The sequence below is a fragment of the Nelumbo nucifera genome, chromosome 3, assembly GCF_055504915.1.
Source record: "Nelumbo nucifera cultivar China Antique chromosome 3, China Antique-T2T, whole genome shotgun sequence".
NCBI lineage: Eukaryota > Viridiplantae > Streptophyta > Magnoliopsida > Proteales > Nelumbonaceae > Nelumbo > Nelumbo nucifera.
In genome coordinates this window covers 65,754,707-65,769,794 of record NC_142651.1, presented here as the reverse complement: position 1 = coordinate 65,769,794, position 15,088 = coordinate 65,754,707, and positions in this window count along the sequence as shown.

Genomic DNA, 15,088 nt, shown 5'->3' with positions numbered 1-15,088 from the left:
ACGTCAGGTAAAGGCATTTCTCCTAAAAGGTTTAAAGAGGAGCTCTCTAGCGAAGAGCTAGCCTCACCGGTGGGAGCTGAGGACCACACCTTGGCACCCCCGGGCTCACTAGAATCACTAAGTAACCTATCTATGCTAGCACTAGACATATTGGACAGGAAAAGGAAAAGGGAACAACTAATGAAAGAAGATGAACTCACCAAAGAAGGCGATAACGACCTCGGACACAAGGGGAGAGAATGGCGAGCTGAAGGACTCTGATGCGATCTCAAGAAAGCTCAGTTACATGATTTATGGTGAGGATAATGGGCCTTTCGGCTCCTATTTATAATCCACCACATCCAGAAATCGACGGTGGAGATCTGTGCGATCCTACGACTTTAATAAAAACCAGTTGCACGCTACCCGAGGATGAAATTGGTTGAGTGCGCACAGGTCCGACTAACAGTCCACCCTCCAAGTCGCCTAGACTTTGTGCCAAACCCACCTGGACTCATCATGAACTCCCCGCACTGGGTCAGGACCCCTGGCACGAGGAGTGGGGGGCAATTGATGAAGGGTGATTTGGCACGACCTAGTAAGAAAGGGTCACGTAGACACGATCTGCTCGAGAGGTGACAACTCAGCCAAAGGAACCCAGTCCGCAACAATCGGAGCTTGGGTATTCAGTCCATAACAATCGGAGCTCGGGTATTCAGTCACCTCGGCCCAAAAACCACCTTGGCATAGAGACACCTCGGCCCAACGGACCCCGAATTTCTCTGGATGACGACAAAACTCATCCTAGCTCTGCTTGAATCGGAGGAAAACTACCTTATCAACTAACACATTGCTCTCCTTCAAAAACAGAACAGATCTTATCCATACAGTCTGGAGATCCCAGAGCTCTTTTGTAAGGTCCACGACTACTTCACTATATAAGGACATCAAACCCCAAGGCAAACGTACACCTGATTATTTACTCACTAGCATTCAAGCATTCAAATATTCAACTTGCATCCACAGTATAGAACTGACTTAAGCATCGGAGCGAGCTTACCGAGTAAGCCACCCCGGGTTCTCTGATCTGTTATTTTGCAGCTTGGTCCAGCTCGCCGCACAACTGGAGTTCGAATCATCTTCCAGCTAGGAGTATGTAGATCACGCTCCATCATTATCTAAAAGGAAAGTTACTCATACTTTTCCTTTACTTTCTAATTACTAGTTGGGACTTGTGCAATGCATGGGCTTTGTTAAAAGCAATTGTGTCAAAAGGAGCCTTGCAACAATACCATTCGAGTCAAGTGAAATTGAGTCCAATACAAACATGATTTTTTTATTATGTATTGTTGGATGAATTGGTGTTAAAATTAATTTTTTTTTAATTTAAACTAAAAAATTCTCACATTATTAATTTTATTAATAAATTTATAGTAGTATTTATTTTTATTAATTTTTACTAAGTTTTATTATTTTATATTAGAATTGTTAATGTTGCTATTTTTAAATTGATTTTAAAGTCAATAAATTTTTTAAAATATATTTATTATTTTTTACTAATTATAATTATTAGTTTATTGTTATTATATTTATTGATTTTATCATTATTTTTTAAATGCAATTTTAATGGATATTAAATTATAAAAATTAATTCTAGAACTAATAATTTCTTATTAATATTTTTTTATTAATAAACTTGTAATAATTAGAATTAAAATAGATAGAAATTAAGTAGCAATGACCATGGGTAGAGCCAAGTTTCCCCAAGCACATGTGATAAGGATATGGCCCAACTTAGGCTCGACCTAGGTTCTAGGCCAAAACATAAGCCCGTATCCAATCCTACATGGGCTTGGCCTAGGCTTAGCAATTGTGATAAAGGTTATAGTCTAGGCATGAATAGGGCCAGGCTTAAATTTGAGCCTATGAGTTTTTTTTTTGTATATAGTGAATATATGTAATATTTTATATTATATGTCATAATATGTATATAAAAATTATCTTATACATTTTCTAATATAAAATATCATAAATTATATGTACTATAAGTATGTATAAATAATAAAAATATGTGTGAGCCATGTAGGGCTCGGGCTAGGCTTGAAGTGTTGGGTCCAAGCTTAGCCTTACAGTTTGTTGTGTTAATACAGTCCCAGACAGGGCCAAACTGAAAATGATGACCCCTAAAGCTAAGTGATTAACAATTTTGTTTAATTTTGATTTTACTAATAAATTTTGGTAATTCATGTTATATTATCAATTAGTTAAGATTAATTAAGTTATTGTTAATTATATACTTTATTTATAAATAAAATTATTATCATATTGTGTTTTATTAATTAACAATAAAAAATAACACCCATTTAAAAAATTGGTAATTTAATGCCCACATTAAATGAAAGTTTCACTCACTAAACACAAAAGTTTGTTACGTGGAATTGTGTAAAATTAGAAAAAAACACAAAATCAAAAAGAAGAGAGAAAAGATGGAGGCCACATCATATAATTCCTTTTTAATATATGCATATAGATAGGTTAAAACTTTACTCACTTTTCAAAATAGGTTAGACCACCTATTAGAATCACCAATCATTGTTAAAAAGCAAAAGGAAATGTATTATGACAATAAAACTGTTTATATTAAATGAAAAAAATCTTCCGTACAAATTTCAAAATATCATTATTTCATTTTTTTAAATAAATATGTGAGAATGCATGTGGGGTCCATTGACCTTACCACCCAGAACCAGCAGTTCATATATGGAGAAGACACTGAATGATCATTTAAACTATGAATTCAAGTACCGATTGGTATATTTAAGATTGGAGTATATGACTGCAGCTTCTCTTCCAAACATGAAACCAATCAAAATTTACGAGGTGGGGGAATCAATAAAAATTCTTAATAAAATTAAGGCTCAGTTTGGAAGGAGTACAAATTAATGTAAATATGTACAGTATAAATATATCTAAAATATAAGGTTTTGCACTTTATAAATTTGTATTTGTACTCTTTCCAAACTGATTATAAGGGACTATTTGCTAATAGATGAAGTGGCAGGAATAATTGATTTATTGTTTTGTCTTTTAGTGGAAAATATAATTATTAATTATATAATAAATTGTTCCAATAGTCAATCCAACTTCAGCTTCAGCCATTAAGGAGCTCACAACTTATTTAAAAACTTACCAAGAAATAAAACAGTAAAAATAGCCCTTAAACTCTAAATTTTTCTCAATAGAAAAATGTTCCTTTTTTTATAGAACCACATCTTTAACCCTAATATGTTGGGGTTAATTGGTAAACCCATATTGACCCAACTTGAGCTAAGTTTGGGTTGAGGTTGACGCATACCAAACCAACTCGTTGGTATTGTAGTATTGAAACATTTGTAAATAGAGCCTTAATTGGACCAGGTTCCTCTTAGGTTAGCTTTGGGTCAAAGTTGGGTTTAGCAAAACCCATAACGAACTCCACCTCATTGACATATCAAAATCCTATCACTATACTATGCGAATCATTTTTTTCTATTGTCCAACTTGATCTCTAACCCTAGCTATATTTTCATTCTTTCCCTTGTAGTTTATATTAGTCGGGACCTCTGTGATGCATGGGCTTTATAATTAAACAAAATTGATGAAAGAGTTCTATGATATTTCTAATTAAATGGTACCCTGAGTCCAATTCAAGCATTATTTTTGGGTTATGTGTAGTTTATTCAATCACAGTCCAAGTTGTGTTTTAATGAAAGTGGCCAATTTCCTATGCTTTAAATAAATTTGTATTGTTTTTTATCTTAATGATATTTTTTATTCATTTTTAAATTTTATTGGTTTGTTATTATTTTCATATTATTTTTAGGTAAAATTATAAAAAGTCTCCTCTTATAACAATTTTATAAACAACCCTTGTGTTTTGGCCATAACAAAAACGTCCCTTATCTATACTACTTTAAAAAGCAAGAATGCCTGAAGAATATTTCTGGAATTTTCTAAGGACAAAATTACCGTTCTATATTTAAATTTATTGATAAAAAATAAGGGCAAATAGGGTAATCAGTTCTTGATATTAAATGATTTAATTTATTAACTTGCACTCAATTCTCATCATTAAGTTCTATTAATTAAATTCATAATTAATAATTTAATAATTCCAATAACAAAAAAGTTTATACTTTTAAAATCTACCTAGAAAAAAATAGTGTTTTCATCTTGGTGGTGGTAAGAAATTAAATCATTTTAGGTCAAATGGGTTAATCCATGTTGCCACGATTAAATAATAAAATTTAAAAATAGATAAAATGAGAAAATAGAAATTAAAAAATTGGAAACATTTTTAACATACAAATTAAACAATAATAAGTATGATAAATAAGAAATGTTTTTATTAATGATGGAAATGGAATGTAAAATTTAAAACCAATTGGAAATAAAAATATTTTCCTATTCTTTCTTATTAAATCATATATTTAAGATATATTTTTCTCATCATTAAATTATTGTAATTAAATCCACAATATTTATTTTAATAGTATAAAAATAAATATTTTGAAAAGTAATTTGAAAACAAAACCATTTTCTTCCCTCCCAGTGGTGGGATAAGCAATTTGACCATTTAGGATCAAATGGATTAATAAATAATGACATAATTAAATGATAAAAGGAAGAAAATAAATAACTATGAAATGTAAGAAGAATTTTTATTAATGATAAAAATGGAATGCCAAATTCAAAATCTACCTAGAAATGAAATGGTGTCATAGTCAAATAATAAAATTTTTAATAACAGAAAATACAAAGAATCACAAAAATAAAAAAAAAAAGATAGAGAAAATTTTGGGCACATATCTAATGTTATATATTTATAAAAAATAAAATATTGGGTGCATATCTAATATTGTACATTCATTATATTGAACAAAAATAAGTTTTATACATAAGAAATAATTTTGTCAATGATGGAAATATATAATACAAAATTTAATGTCAACCTAGAAATCAAACAATTTTCAGTTTTAGATGGTTAGTTAATGGTTTGAGTCAAATGATACCATAGACAAACAAAATTTAAGTGTGATAAGTAAAAAATATTTTATATAATGTAAATGAAATATATAATTTAAAGGGAAAATTATAGTCAAAGTCGGTTGTATGTTTAAAATTAGGTTGCAAGTTGGTCCAAAAACAAACAAAATTCTAACAATTGGCTCTATATTTCAAATTATATAAACCCCTACTATGTCATTGAAGGATTATGTGGCTATTGCCAATATGGGTCTCTTTGTCCATGTTGGACATAGCAAAAAACCTATACCAAAAATAGGTTTTCAATTTCTCTCCCACTCGCTCTATCTCTTGATCTCCCTCCCTTCTCTCTCACTCTCGTAGTCATCTCTTGATCTCCCACTCCCTCTCTCCCACTCTCTTAGCTTCGATTTGTAGTCAAATCAAAACCTCTCTCTCTCTCTCTCTCTCTCTCTCTCTCTCTCTCTCTCTCTATATATATATATATATATATATATATATATATATATATTGTTCTCCCTCAATCTTTTTCATTCTTCTCCCTTGCTCTCCCTCTCATTCAATATCTCATTCTCCCTCAATCTCTATCATTCTCTAGTTGGTGTAAATTTTATAGCCAAGAGCTTCTTGTGAATTATTTTTATCAAATTGGTGTAATAATTTTTGAACCATACCAAGTTGGTATTCTTTTATACAATTTGATTAATATCATATAAGTGTTTAAGAAAATAAAAAAATGAGAGAGGGAGCAGGAAAGAAGCTGAGGGAGAATGATAGAAATTAAGAGAGAATGAGAGATCAACCAAGAAAGAGAATGAGATTGAGGGAGAACGATAGGTAGAGAGAGAGAGAATGAGAGAAGTTGATATAAAAGAATGTAAATACAGAAAATAAAACTATTTTTATTTATTAAATCGCTTAGTCATTGAGTAGATAAAGATGACTATAAGTGAGAGAGTGTGAGGGAGATTGAGAGAGAGAGAGAGAGAGAGAGAGAGAGAGAGAGAGATGGACCAACTTGTTTCCTAATTTTAAATATATAGCCGGCTCTGTTTATAATTTTCCCTAATTCAAAAATAATCCTAAAGAAAAACTATTTTCTTATCTAGATGGTGGGTCAATGATTCAACTTTTCAAAGAAACCCATGATGTCATAATTGAATAATAAATATGAAGAAAAATTTCAAGTAATTAATATGAAGAAAAATTTCTCACGTTCAACGCATGTACTTAATTACTAGTAGTTTAAAAAAGTGCAAATACCTTCTTTCCATTAGTTGTTCAGTAATAAAGGCATTGAAGTTACCAAAATACCCTCACAACTTTCACTTTTGAAGTGTAAATCTCTTTATTCTTCATAGACGAAGTAAGGTTAAAAGGCTGAAGTGAAGTAAAAGGAAGCAATTTTTTCCAAGGTATTTTAGTAAATTTACATCTGAATGAAGTTGGTTAAGGATAAATTTGATATTTTAAAAAATTAATGCATTTCATCAGCATTTTCTAGTTGGAACGTGAAGGAAGGTCTTTGCGCACATATTTTCAAAATAGTGGATGTTTTTGTTAAGGTCAAAATAAAAGGGAGCTTCATAGGCTTAGTTTGGAAGGAGTACATCAGTACAAATGCAAATTTGTTGAGTGTAATAAATAATATTTATTCTAAAATGCAAATTAATTAATTAATTAACTAAAAATAACTTTCTTTTATATCGAAGTAGATTATTTAGCCTAATAATATGTCATTGAACATCTCCACTTCAATATAATTAATTTTTATTAATGATTATAAATTAATGTAAATATATTTAAAGTTAATGAATTAGTGGAGTAATGGAGAGGAAAGAGAATTTGTGGTATGAGTTATTGTAAGGAAAGAGTTAAGTGCATAGTTAATGAGAAATAGGGGAAAGAGTTCATGGTGACTTAATAGGGGAGATAAATGTCTTAAAGGTGATTGGCCACTTGAGTTATTTTGTTCAATTTCAAAATTAAAAAAATTAAAATAACCCAGAAAAAAGATAAATACATTTCAAAAACAACCAGAAAACATGAAAGTGCCAACTTGAAACATTCAGGTCCCATTTTGTTTGCGGGAATAGGGTTGTGGAATTGGAATAGGAATGGGCCATTCCGATTCCAACTGTTTGGTTGGGTGGAATCAGAATCCCATTCCCATTAATTCCTGGTGGAATGGCCATTTCCTTCCCCCCCCCCCCCCCCCCCCCCCCCCCCACTTGGGAATGAAATCCCATTCCCACTCATTTCAATTCCCATTTTGATTTACATCTGAACTAAACAGACTTTGGGAATAGATTGATCATTTTGATTCTGATTCTAATTTTGATTGTGAACCAAACAGACCCTCAATTTTAATATATAAATATAAATGGTCTCTAGAGCTAAAATTTCCCACCTAAAACTCGCAACCAAATTCCTTGGATGTGTAAAGAGGGTGGCTATTTAATTCAAACATAGCGAATTTAACCAAGACCAAGAGAAAAGAATTTGACCAAATTGAGAGAAAAATTGGTTAATCCAAACACTGATTTTAAGTTTTAACAAAAACATATATATTGCTGGGACTGATTAGTGATTTCTATTCCTCATTGGTATATTTTAGATTATCCAAAATTAATTGGACCCATTGGATAAATTGGACAAGAAATTAGGCCGCATAGCTTAGGACAATGTCAACTTATATTATATTGATTCAAGGTGATTCTATTTTTTTTTTTTTATTTATCCGTACTGAAAACATGTCTAACCCTTATTAACTAAGGGGGTTGTCTTTTCGGGCAATGTTGCTGTGTTTTTGTTTTCATCAGTAGTATGCAAATTTATTTGTATATATCTTGTCCTAAAGGCTGTGTTTCGTTGCTATGCAAATTTATTTGCACTAGTACAAATGTATGGGAGTGCAAATGTAAAAATGTAAATTTTTGTTTAATTTTGTTTTGATTTTATTATTGTAATCAAACAAAAAAAAGCTTAATTAAAAATAAAAATAGATTAGAATTTATACTCAAATCATTTGTACTGTCATAATTTTGCATCAATGCAAATTTATTTGTATTACATACACAGCCAAAAAAGCAAATCAAAAGGCTCAGTTTGGAAAAACTACAAATATAAATATATACAGTGTAAATACATACAAAATAATATAAAATATAAAGCTTTGCACTCTACATATTTACATCTGTACCCTTTTCAAACTGAGTCAAAAGTGTTTTCTAGAAACACCATGACAGTTGAATAACCAAGAGAAAACAATGTTTTCTTGGGCCAACTTGTAGGGCCCAGTTTATTGGAATCAAATACAAGAAAAAACAAATTATATTTCAGAAACACCCTCTTAAGTTCTCGCAGCAAACACTTGAAAAATCACAGAACGTTGACTCCAGACTTCATTAAATGCATGTTCATGCTGTTTGAAAGGGATTATCTCACAATTAAAAAAGCAAAAGGAAAATAATTTTAGGAGATTTACTAATAAGCGCAACTAAAACCTTCCTCCATACCCATTTAAAAATAGAGAAACAGACAACAGAGGAAGCAAAAGATGAAAGTAGAGATGAGGTGATTGTATGTCACGGGCTGCATTATTAAGGCTCAATTTGGAAGGAGTATAAATACAAATATACTCCTTCCAAACTGAGCCTAATTATTAAGACAAAGTACATGCAATCTACAAATTTGTATTTGTACTCCTTCCAAACTGAGCCTAATTAAATGGATATTGGTATTAAAAGAATGCCACAAGGTCCACAACCTTGTTAGTTGGTTTCTTTAGACAGTTCTGTTTCATATTTTTTTAGCACCGACACTTTTATGATAATAAAGGGAAAATCTATGATGCGGGAAACACATGGTATAGAAGAGTTTTGATCAATCGAAACCCACCCATAATTTTGATAAATAATATATGATTGGTTATCACGTTTATGATTCCAGTTGATTGGTCAAAAGTTTTTCAGACATCATATCTTTCCCATATCGTAGTCGAACCCAATGATAAATTTGGGTAAATTTCTAAAACCTCCCCTTAAGTTTCTTCACTGTTGGCTGAATAAACCTCCCCTGAAGTTTGGTAATTGCAATCATGTCTTTTAAATTCTCTAATACATACAGTTGCAAGCAGACCCCCTCTAATTAGAGTCCTCTAACGAGAGGCATGAAAATATCCAAAATACCTATATAGTTAATTTTGAGCAAAATGTTTATTTTCCAAATTTTCTCTTCACATCAATAATCATTACCCTAAACCCATTCAATATCTTTTTTAAAATTGTTTTATTTTCTAAATTTGCCCTTCATATCAATCGCCCAAAGGTAAAACTACAACTTTAAACTCTTATTTCATTTGTTATTAATTTATACAGTTTGTGTTGTTTTTTATGTAAAAACTAGCCTCAAGTGCAATTGTAGAGGTATTTTGGACATTTTCGTGCCTCTTGTTAGAGGATTCTAACATAGGGGGTCTACTTGCAATCAAGGATTAAAATATCAATACGGTACGCTCGATATGGGGTGTATCATATCTGTATTTGGTCATACCGGCATGAGATATGCTAGTGTATCCTTCTAGTTGTGCGTATCGGTCTGATATGCCATCGGATACTGCACATACAGACCAATACGGAAGCGTATTGAACCTCAGTTTGACAACAAGCATGAATTCAATATAAAAAGTGCTAATAGCATGACTTAAACCCAAGACCACAACTTGCCTAGCTCCTAACAACAATGCATCTTTAACCACTAAGCCAACTTTTATTTCATGTCAATAAATGGAATACATTAACTTTTACTACTTAATATCTACATAAAATCCCAATAACCAACATACACTTATCTTCAACAACTCCAATTACAAATTAAAAAGAATAATATTTAAAATTAATATTTCATAAACCAATAGAATAAATAATGTATCAAATCCACATTTATATAAAAAAAGTTGATTTTTAATTTAAAAAAAATTAAAATATTAATAGTAGAATAATTATTTTAATACTTAAATTTTACTAATTTGCACATTATATATATCTCAAAATTTTTGTAAATTATTAATTAATATTTTAATTTGCATTAAATAACCATATATTTATTATTTACAAAAAATAAAAATAGTATTTACAAAATTTTTAAAAATATAATATAAATTGAATCTATCAAATCCACTAATCTATATTTATATTTAAAAAATTATTTTTTTATTTTAGAAATTTATAAAAATAAAAATATTAACAATGAAATAATTTCTATAGTAATTAAAATTTATGAATTTTCATATAATATATATCTTTGAAATTTACATAGATTTGATATATTTTAAGTTAGGATTATATATTTTTATAAATTATTAATTCATTTTTATTTGCATTTATAATAACATATTTATTGTTTACAAAAGAAGAAAATAGTGTTCACCAAAATTTTGAGAATTAATTTTTAGTTAACATTTTTTTTAATGTTAAAAATTCTAAGTAGTAAAATAGAAAAAATGATATAATAATTGAAATATAATAGTTGCATATGTTTTGTGCCTTGCACTTTAATATAAAATAAGATAAGAATGGCATTGTGCATATATTAATTTATAAAAATATATATAATATGTTTCTTAGAATCTTGATTGATGCATATCAATAAAATTGTATGATATCAATGCATTCTGCTATATTTATTGTAATATATTTCTTCATATATACCGTCAAAATGTACAATATGTTCTTATGTATTTATACATTATTTGTAGCTATTTTGACATTAAAAATATTGTTAGTAATATATTTATCGAATTAATATTCATTTTCCTAGTGTATTCAAGTGTTTTCATGTTTTTTGTCTATATCCATGTATTTCCAAAGCATATCCGTATCCATATCCGCATCCGAATTATCTGATAGGATACCTGATACTGATACATTAATCATTGCTTCCAACTTTGTAATTGCAATTACCAAACTGCGAAAGAGGTTTCAGCAACACTTAAAAATATTTGGAGAGGTTTCAACAATTTACCCTAATTTTTTCTCGAAAAGGGAAAGTTCTATTTCTCCTTTTTTTCTTTTATATCAAATCAAATGCATCCTTAATGATCCATTGTTGTAAGATAACTATAACTAGAGAGAGAGAGGGAGAGGGAAATCTATGATAAAGTTGTGGACAAGAAAGAAGAAAGTCCAAAGCTGGCTAAAGCAGGCATCGCACGTATCATCAAATGATCAAAAGTTTGCAAATGCTAACCCTCACATGATCAATACATGGGCTGTTAGCCTGTTACCTATAATCAAGAAGAATCCAAGGAGGAACTAATAACAAACTAGCCCTCACATGTCTGGTGATCAGAAGGCAATTGAAGGTGCTAGACAGCTTTTCTTCTCTAATCAGATATAGACACTGGAGCTATCAACGAAAGTTGATTAATTTCATAATTATTGCTTTCAGTTGTTACATCAATACAAAAGCAAAATCAGTGGAGTTCAAGCATGTGAGTATGATAGATCATGAAAGAAAACTAATGTTATATCAACTTCCTCCAATCAGGGAGAGGTGTGTTTTGGACAGTGTAATATCGTTTTCAAGTGAAAATATAAAGGCACAAAAGAACCAAACGAGGAATCTTTTGTTTTAGAACAATACACCAAATTACAGGGAAGTTTAGTCTGAAGAACAGGAAAGTAAATTTTGATGTGTTAGTTCCAGTTTTCTTTGCTTTGTTTCTCTGCTTTTATTCGCTTTGCCTTCTATTAAGGGTTTTGTTGTTTTTTTGGATCACGAGAGGGGGAGGGTGGGGAATTGGTCAATAGGATTTTCGTTTCCATTGACCAAGACATTCATGTTCCATTTTTTAGATTTTTGTGAGGACTACGGGAAATTTACTTTCTCTGTATGGCTATACCCATCTCCTAGGTGGGTAAGTAACTTTCCCACCTAGGGAAATTTGCCCCTTTTAATAATAGATTTTTAGGCTCAGTTCGTTTTTCGGTAAGTTACTTACCAGGGTAAATGTAATTATTTGGGTAAGTTTTTCTTGAGAAACACTTACCCAAATAAGTGCATTTACCCATGTTCTTTTATTTCTCAGGTAAATAAGGCAATGACCATTTTAGCTATAGAAATTCATTATTAAAAAGGACATTTTTGTCCCATTCAAATGTTGGAAACTTTCCCCTTATGTGGCAAAGTTATTTACCCACCTAGGAGATGGGTATCACTTTCTTGGGTAAGTGATACCCAGGAAAATAAACTTTCCCTGGTCCCTACATAAAGCTGAAAAAAGAACATGGGATTCTTGGTCAATGAGAAACAAAATCCCATTGACCAACTTTCCCCCCTCTCTAAATCCAAAAAAAGAACGCCCCCTTGAGGTTAAGATGGCCAATGTCTTATTTACTTGATAAATAAAAAAAACATGCTTGGGTTAGTAACTTAGATTGCGTTTGTTTAAAGTGTAAATGAGAACAGGGGTAAATTTTACACCCCATTTTGATTTTGCAGACATTTGGTAAAGGTGTCAATATACTTCATCAATCGGTGTAAAAGTTCATTCTTGTTAGTATATTCATCGAAAATCAGCGGAAAGTTTACATTGATAAAATTGATGTAAAACTTTACCTTCCTTTGTCCAACGGTTACCTCGCGTCTCTTCTGTCCAAGAGCTACATGTCTTCGTTCGAACGAAGAAGAGAGTGAACTAGTGCAACGGTAGCATCTCCGACCAGTGAGTTTCGATTCCAAAGCCCAGCTCCACTAATACTACCGGTCTTCCATCCATCCATGCCAGTGCTTGGCACCGCCAATCGGGGACTAACAGAAATGGGTTCACACCTCTACCAGTTCCGGTTCCAAAGCCTAGTACATTAATACTACCAGTCTACCATCCATCCACACCGGTGCTTGGCACCTCCGATCGGGGATTGAGAAATGGGTTCCCACCTCTACTAGTTCCACCTCTACTAGTTCCGAATCCAAAGACTAGCTCCACTAATACTACTAGTTTGCCATCCATCCACGCCGATGCTTGGCACCACTGATCGGGAACTGACAAAAATGGGTTTCTGAAGGGATGAGAGATCCATCACATGGGTGGCCGAACCCTGCAGGTAGATTGGGCGAAATTTCAAAAATTTCTCTCTCTCCCATGTGGGAATCACATTCCACTATTTTAGAAAACTGCATTTTCAATGATCAATCTTGAACCTAAACTGGACCAGATCTAAAACCAAAAGGTAGGAGAGGAATATACTTGATACGGAGTAACAGTAACTCCTAATGAAGGTGTTCACACCCAAGGAGATTACCAAAGACTGCTCCCACTGAAGATGACACAGCGTAGGGTGGAGCAGAATCAGCAGGATGGCTCTTCAGCAAGAACCTGATTCTTCACCAAGAATCTAATAGAGGGCGAGTGAGCATGACTTCAGATTACCTTTTCTACCAAAAGGTGATATCAAGAACCCTTCTTGATCGCTCCTAAAGGTGGAGATCGAACTGGCAATGGCGGCAATAGCAGGAGGAGGCAAGAGCAGAAAATGGCATCAGTCCAACTGTATGTTGTCTTCTCTCTTGAATCAGTAAGACTGAAGGATGAACTGGGGTTCGCCCTTCTCCTCTATTTATAGCCTTAAAGAGAGCTTCTCCTAATCCCATTAGGAGTTTCCTAATCCAAATCTTGTATTTGGATTTGGACTCTCTTTAAGAGATAAGGATAATCCCTTATCTTATTTGCAGATAAAGATCAGCCTTCCTAATCTAATTAGGAGTTTCTAGATCTAAATCTCTATTTGAATCTAGGCTCTCTGAGTGGATAAGGACAATCCCTTATCCTATCTACTAATGTAAATCTCTGAACCACCCCTCTTTAATTAATCTAATTAAGCCAGTTCGAATTGGGCATTAGGTCCATTAAGTCCATGTGCTCACTTATCCTCCAAACTACTGCCCAGTTGGATATCCTTGTATGGTGTGGGGCCCAAACATTGATTTACACATAAGCTACATGGGTTCAGCCCAGCCTCTATTACAAGGCCTAGTAGGAGACAATGAACCCCTGAGTCCATTACCATGGGCTCTTAACAAGCCCAACATTTACACTAAATGGTCATTGGGTCAAGCCACCTTATAAAAACCCAAGGACTGTGGGAAGATGCAAGATTAGCCCATCAGGTATTACCCTCAATGGTCTTACACTTAACCTCTCACCCCATAATGATCAAACACTGCCCAACAAGAGATGACCTCTCCCTCGGCTGTTAGGAACAGTGTTGCACTCTCTACTCACATGGATCCCGGGAATTAAAACCTTTTGCAAACATTTTGAAACCATAATATATATATGTATATCTATATAAATATATTTTGCAAAACAATGTTCAATGGTTGAAATCGGCTGCCGGCAGCTTTGGTTTTCATCAAAGAGAGTGCATCCCCGATCATTACCTTTGTCCGACAAAGGGGCTGATCCTGTCACTATGATCACCCACTCAGATAAATTCTCAGACTGTCCCAACATACCTAAGTTTTGACCCCTTCTAAGGATCTCATTGATTGGCATATCAAAGACAGCCCAATCCGACACCTAGTGTAGTATCATAATCGAGTCTAAGGGTCAGGTGTAACATTCCAGTTTTGCCCATCTATCTCCAAGGTCCAGGGCAATACTGGAATTCTGGTCTGGTTCAGGGTTTCAAGAAAACTCACACTACATGTACCTCAGGTCTCACCCTGGCAGCTGAGACAAGACACCCCAACCAACTTGGCGGCACATCAGCGTCAGCCTTGACAGGATAAATCTCCCCAGATCTATCCAACGACTGTGAAGATTCTAAACTAACACGAGTCTCATATGTGTCCAATTTAAGGGTATTACACAGAAACACACCATAATAACATGAATCAAATATGTACTTTATTCATTTACATTAAATGTCATAATGTACATCATTCTAATTGGAGCTAAGGGCATACACTGTCTAACAGCTCCCACCTCTACCAGTTCCAATTCTAAAGCCCAACTCCACTAATACTACCAGTCTACCATCCATCCACACCGGTGCTTGGCACCGCCGATCGGGACTGA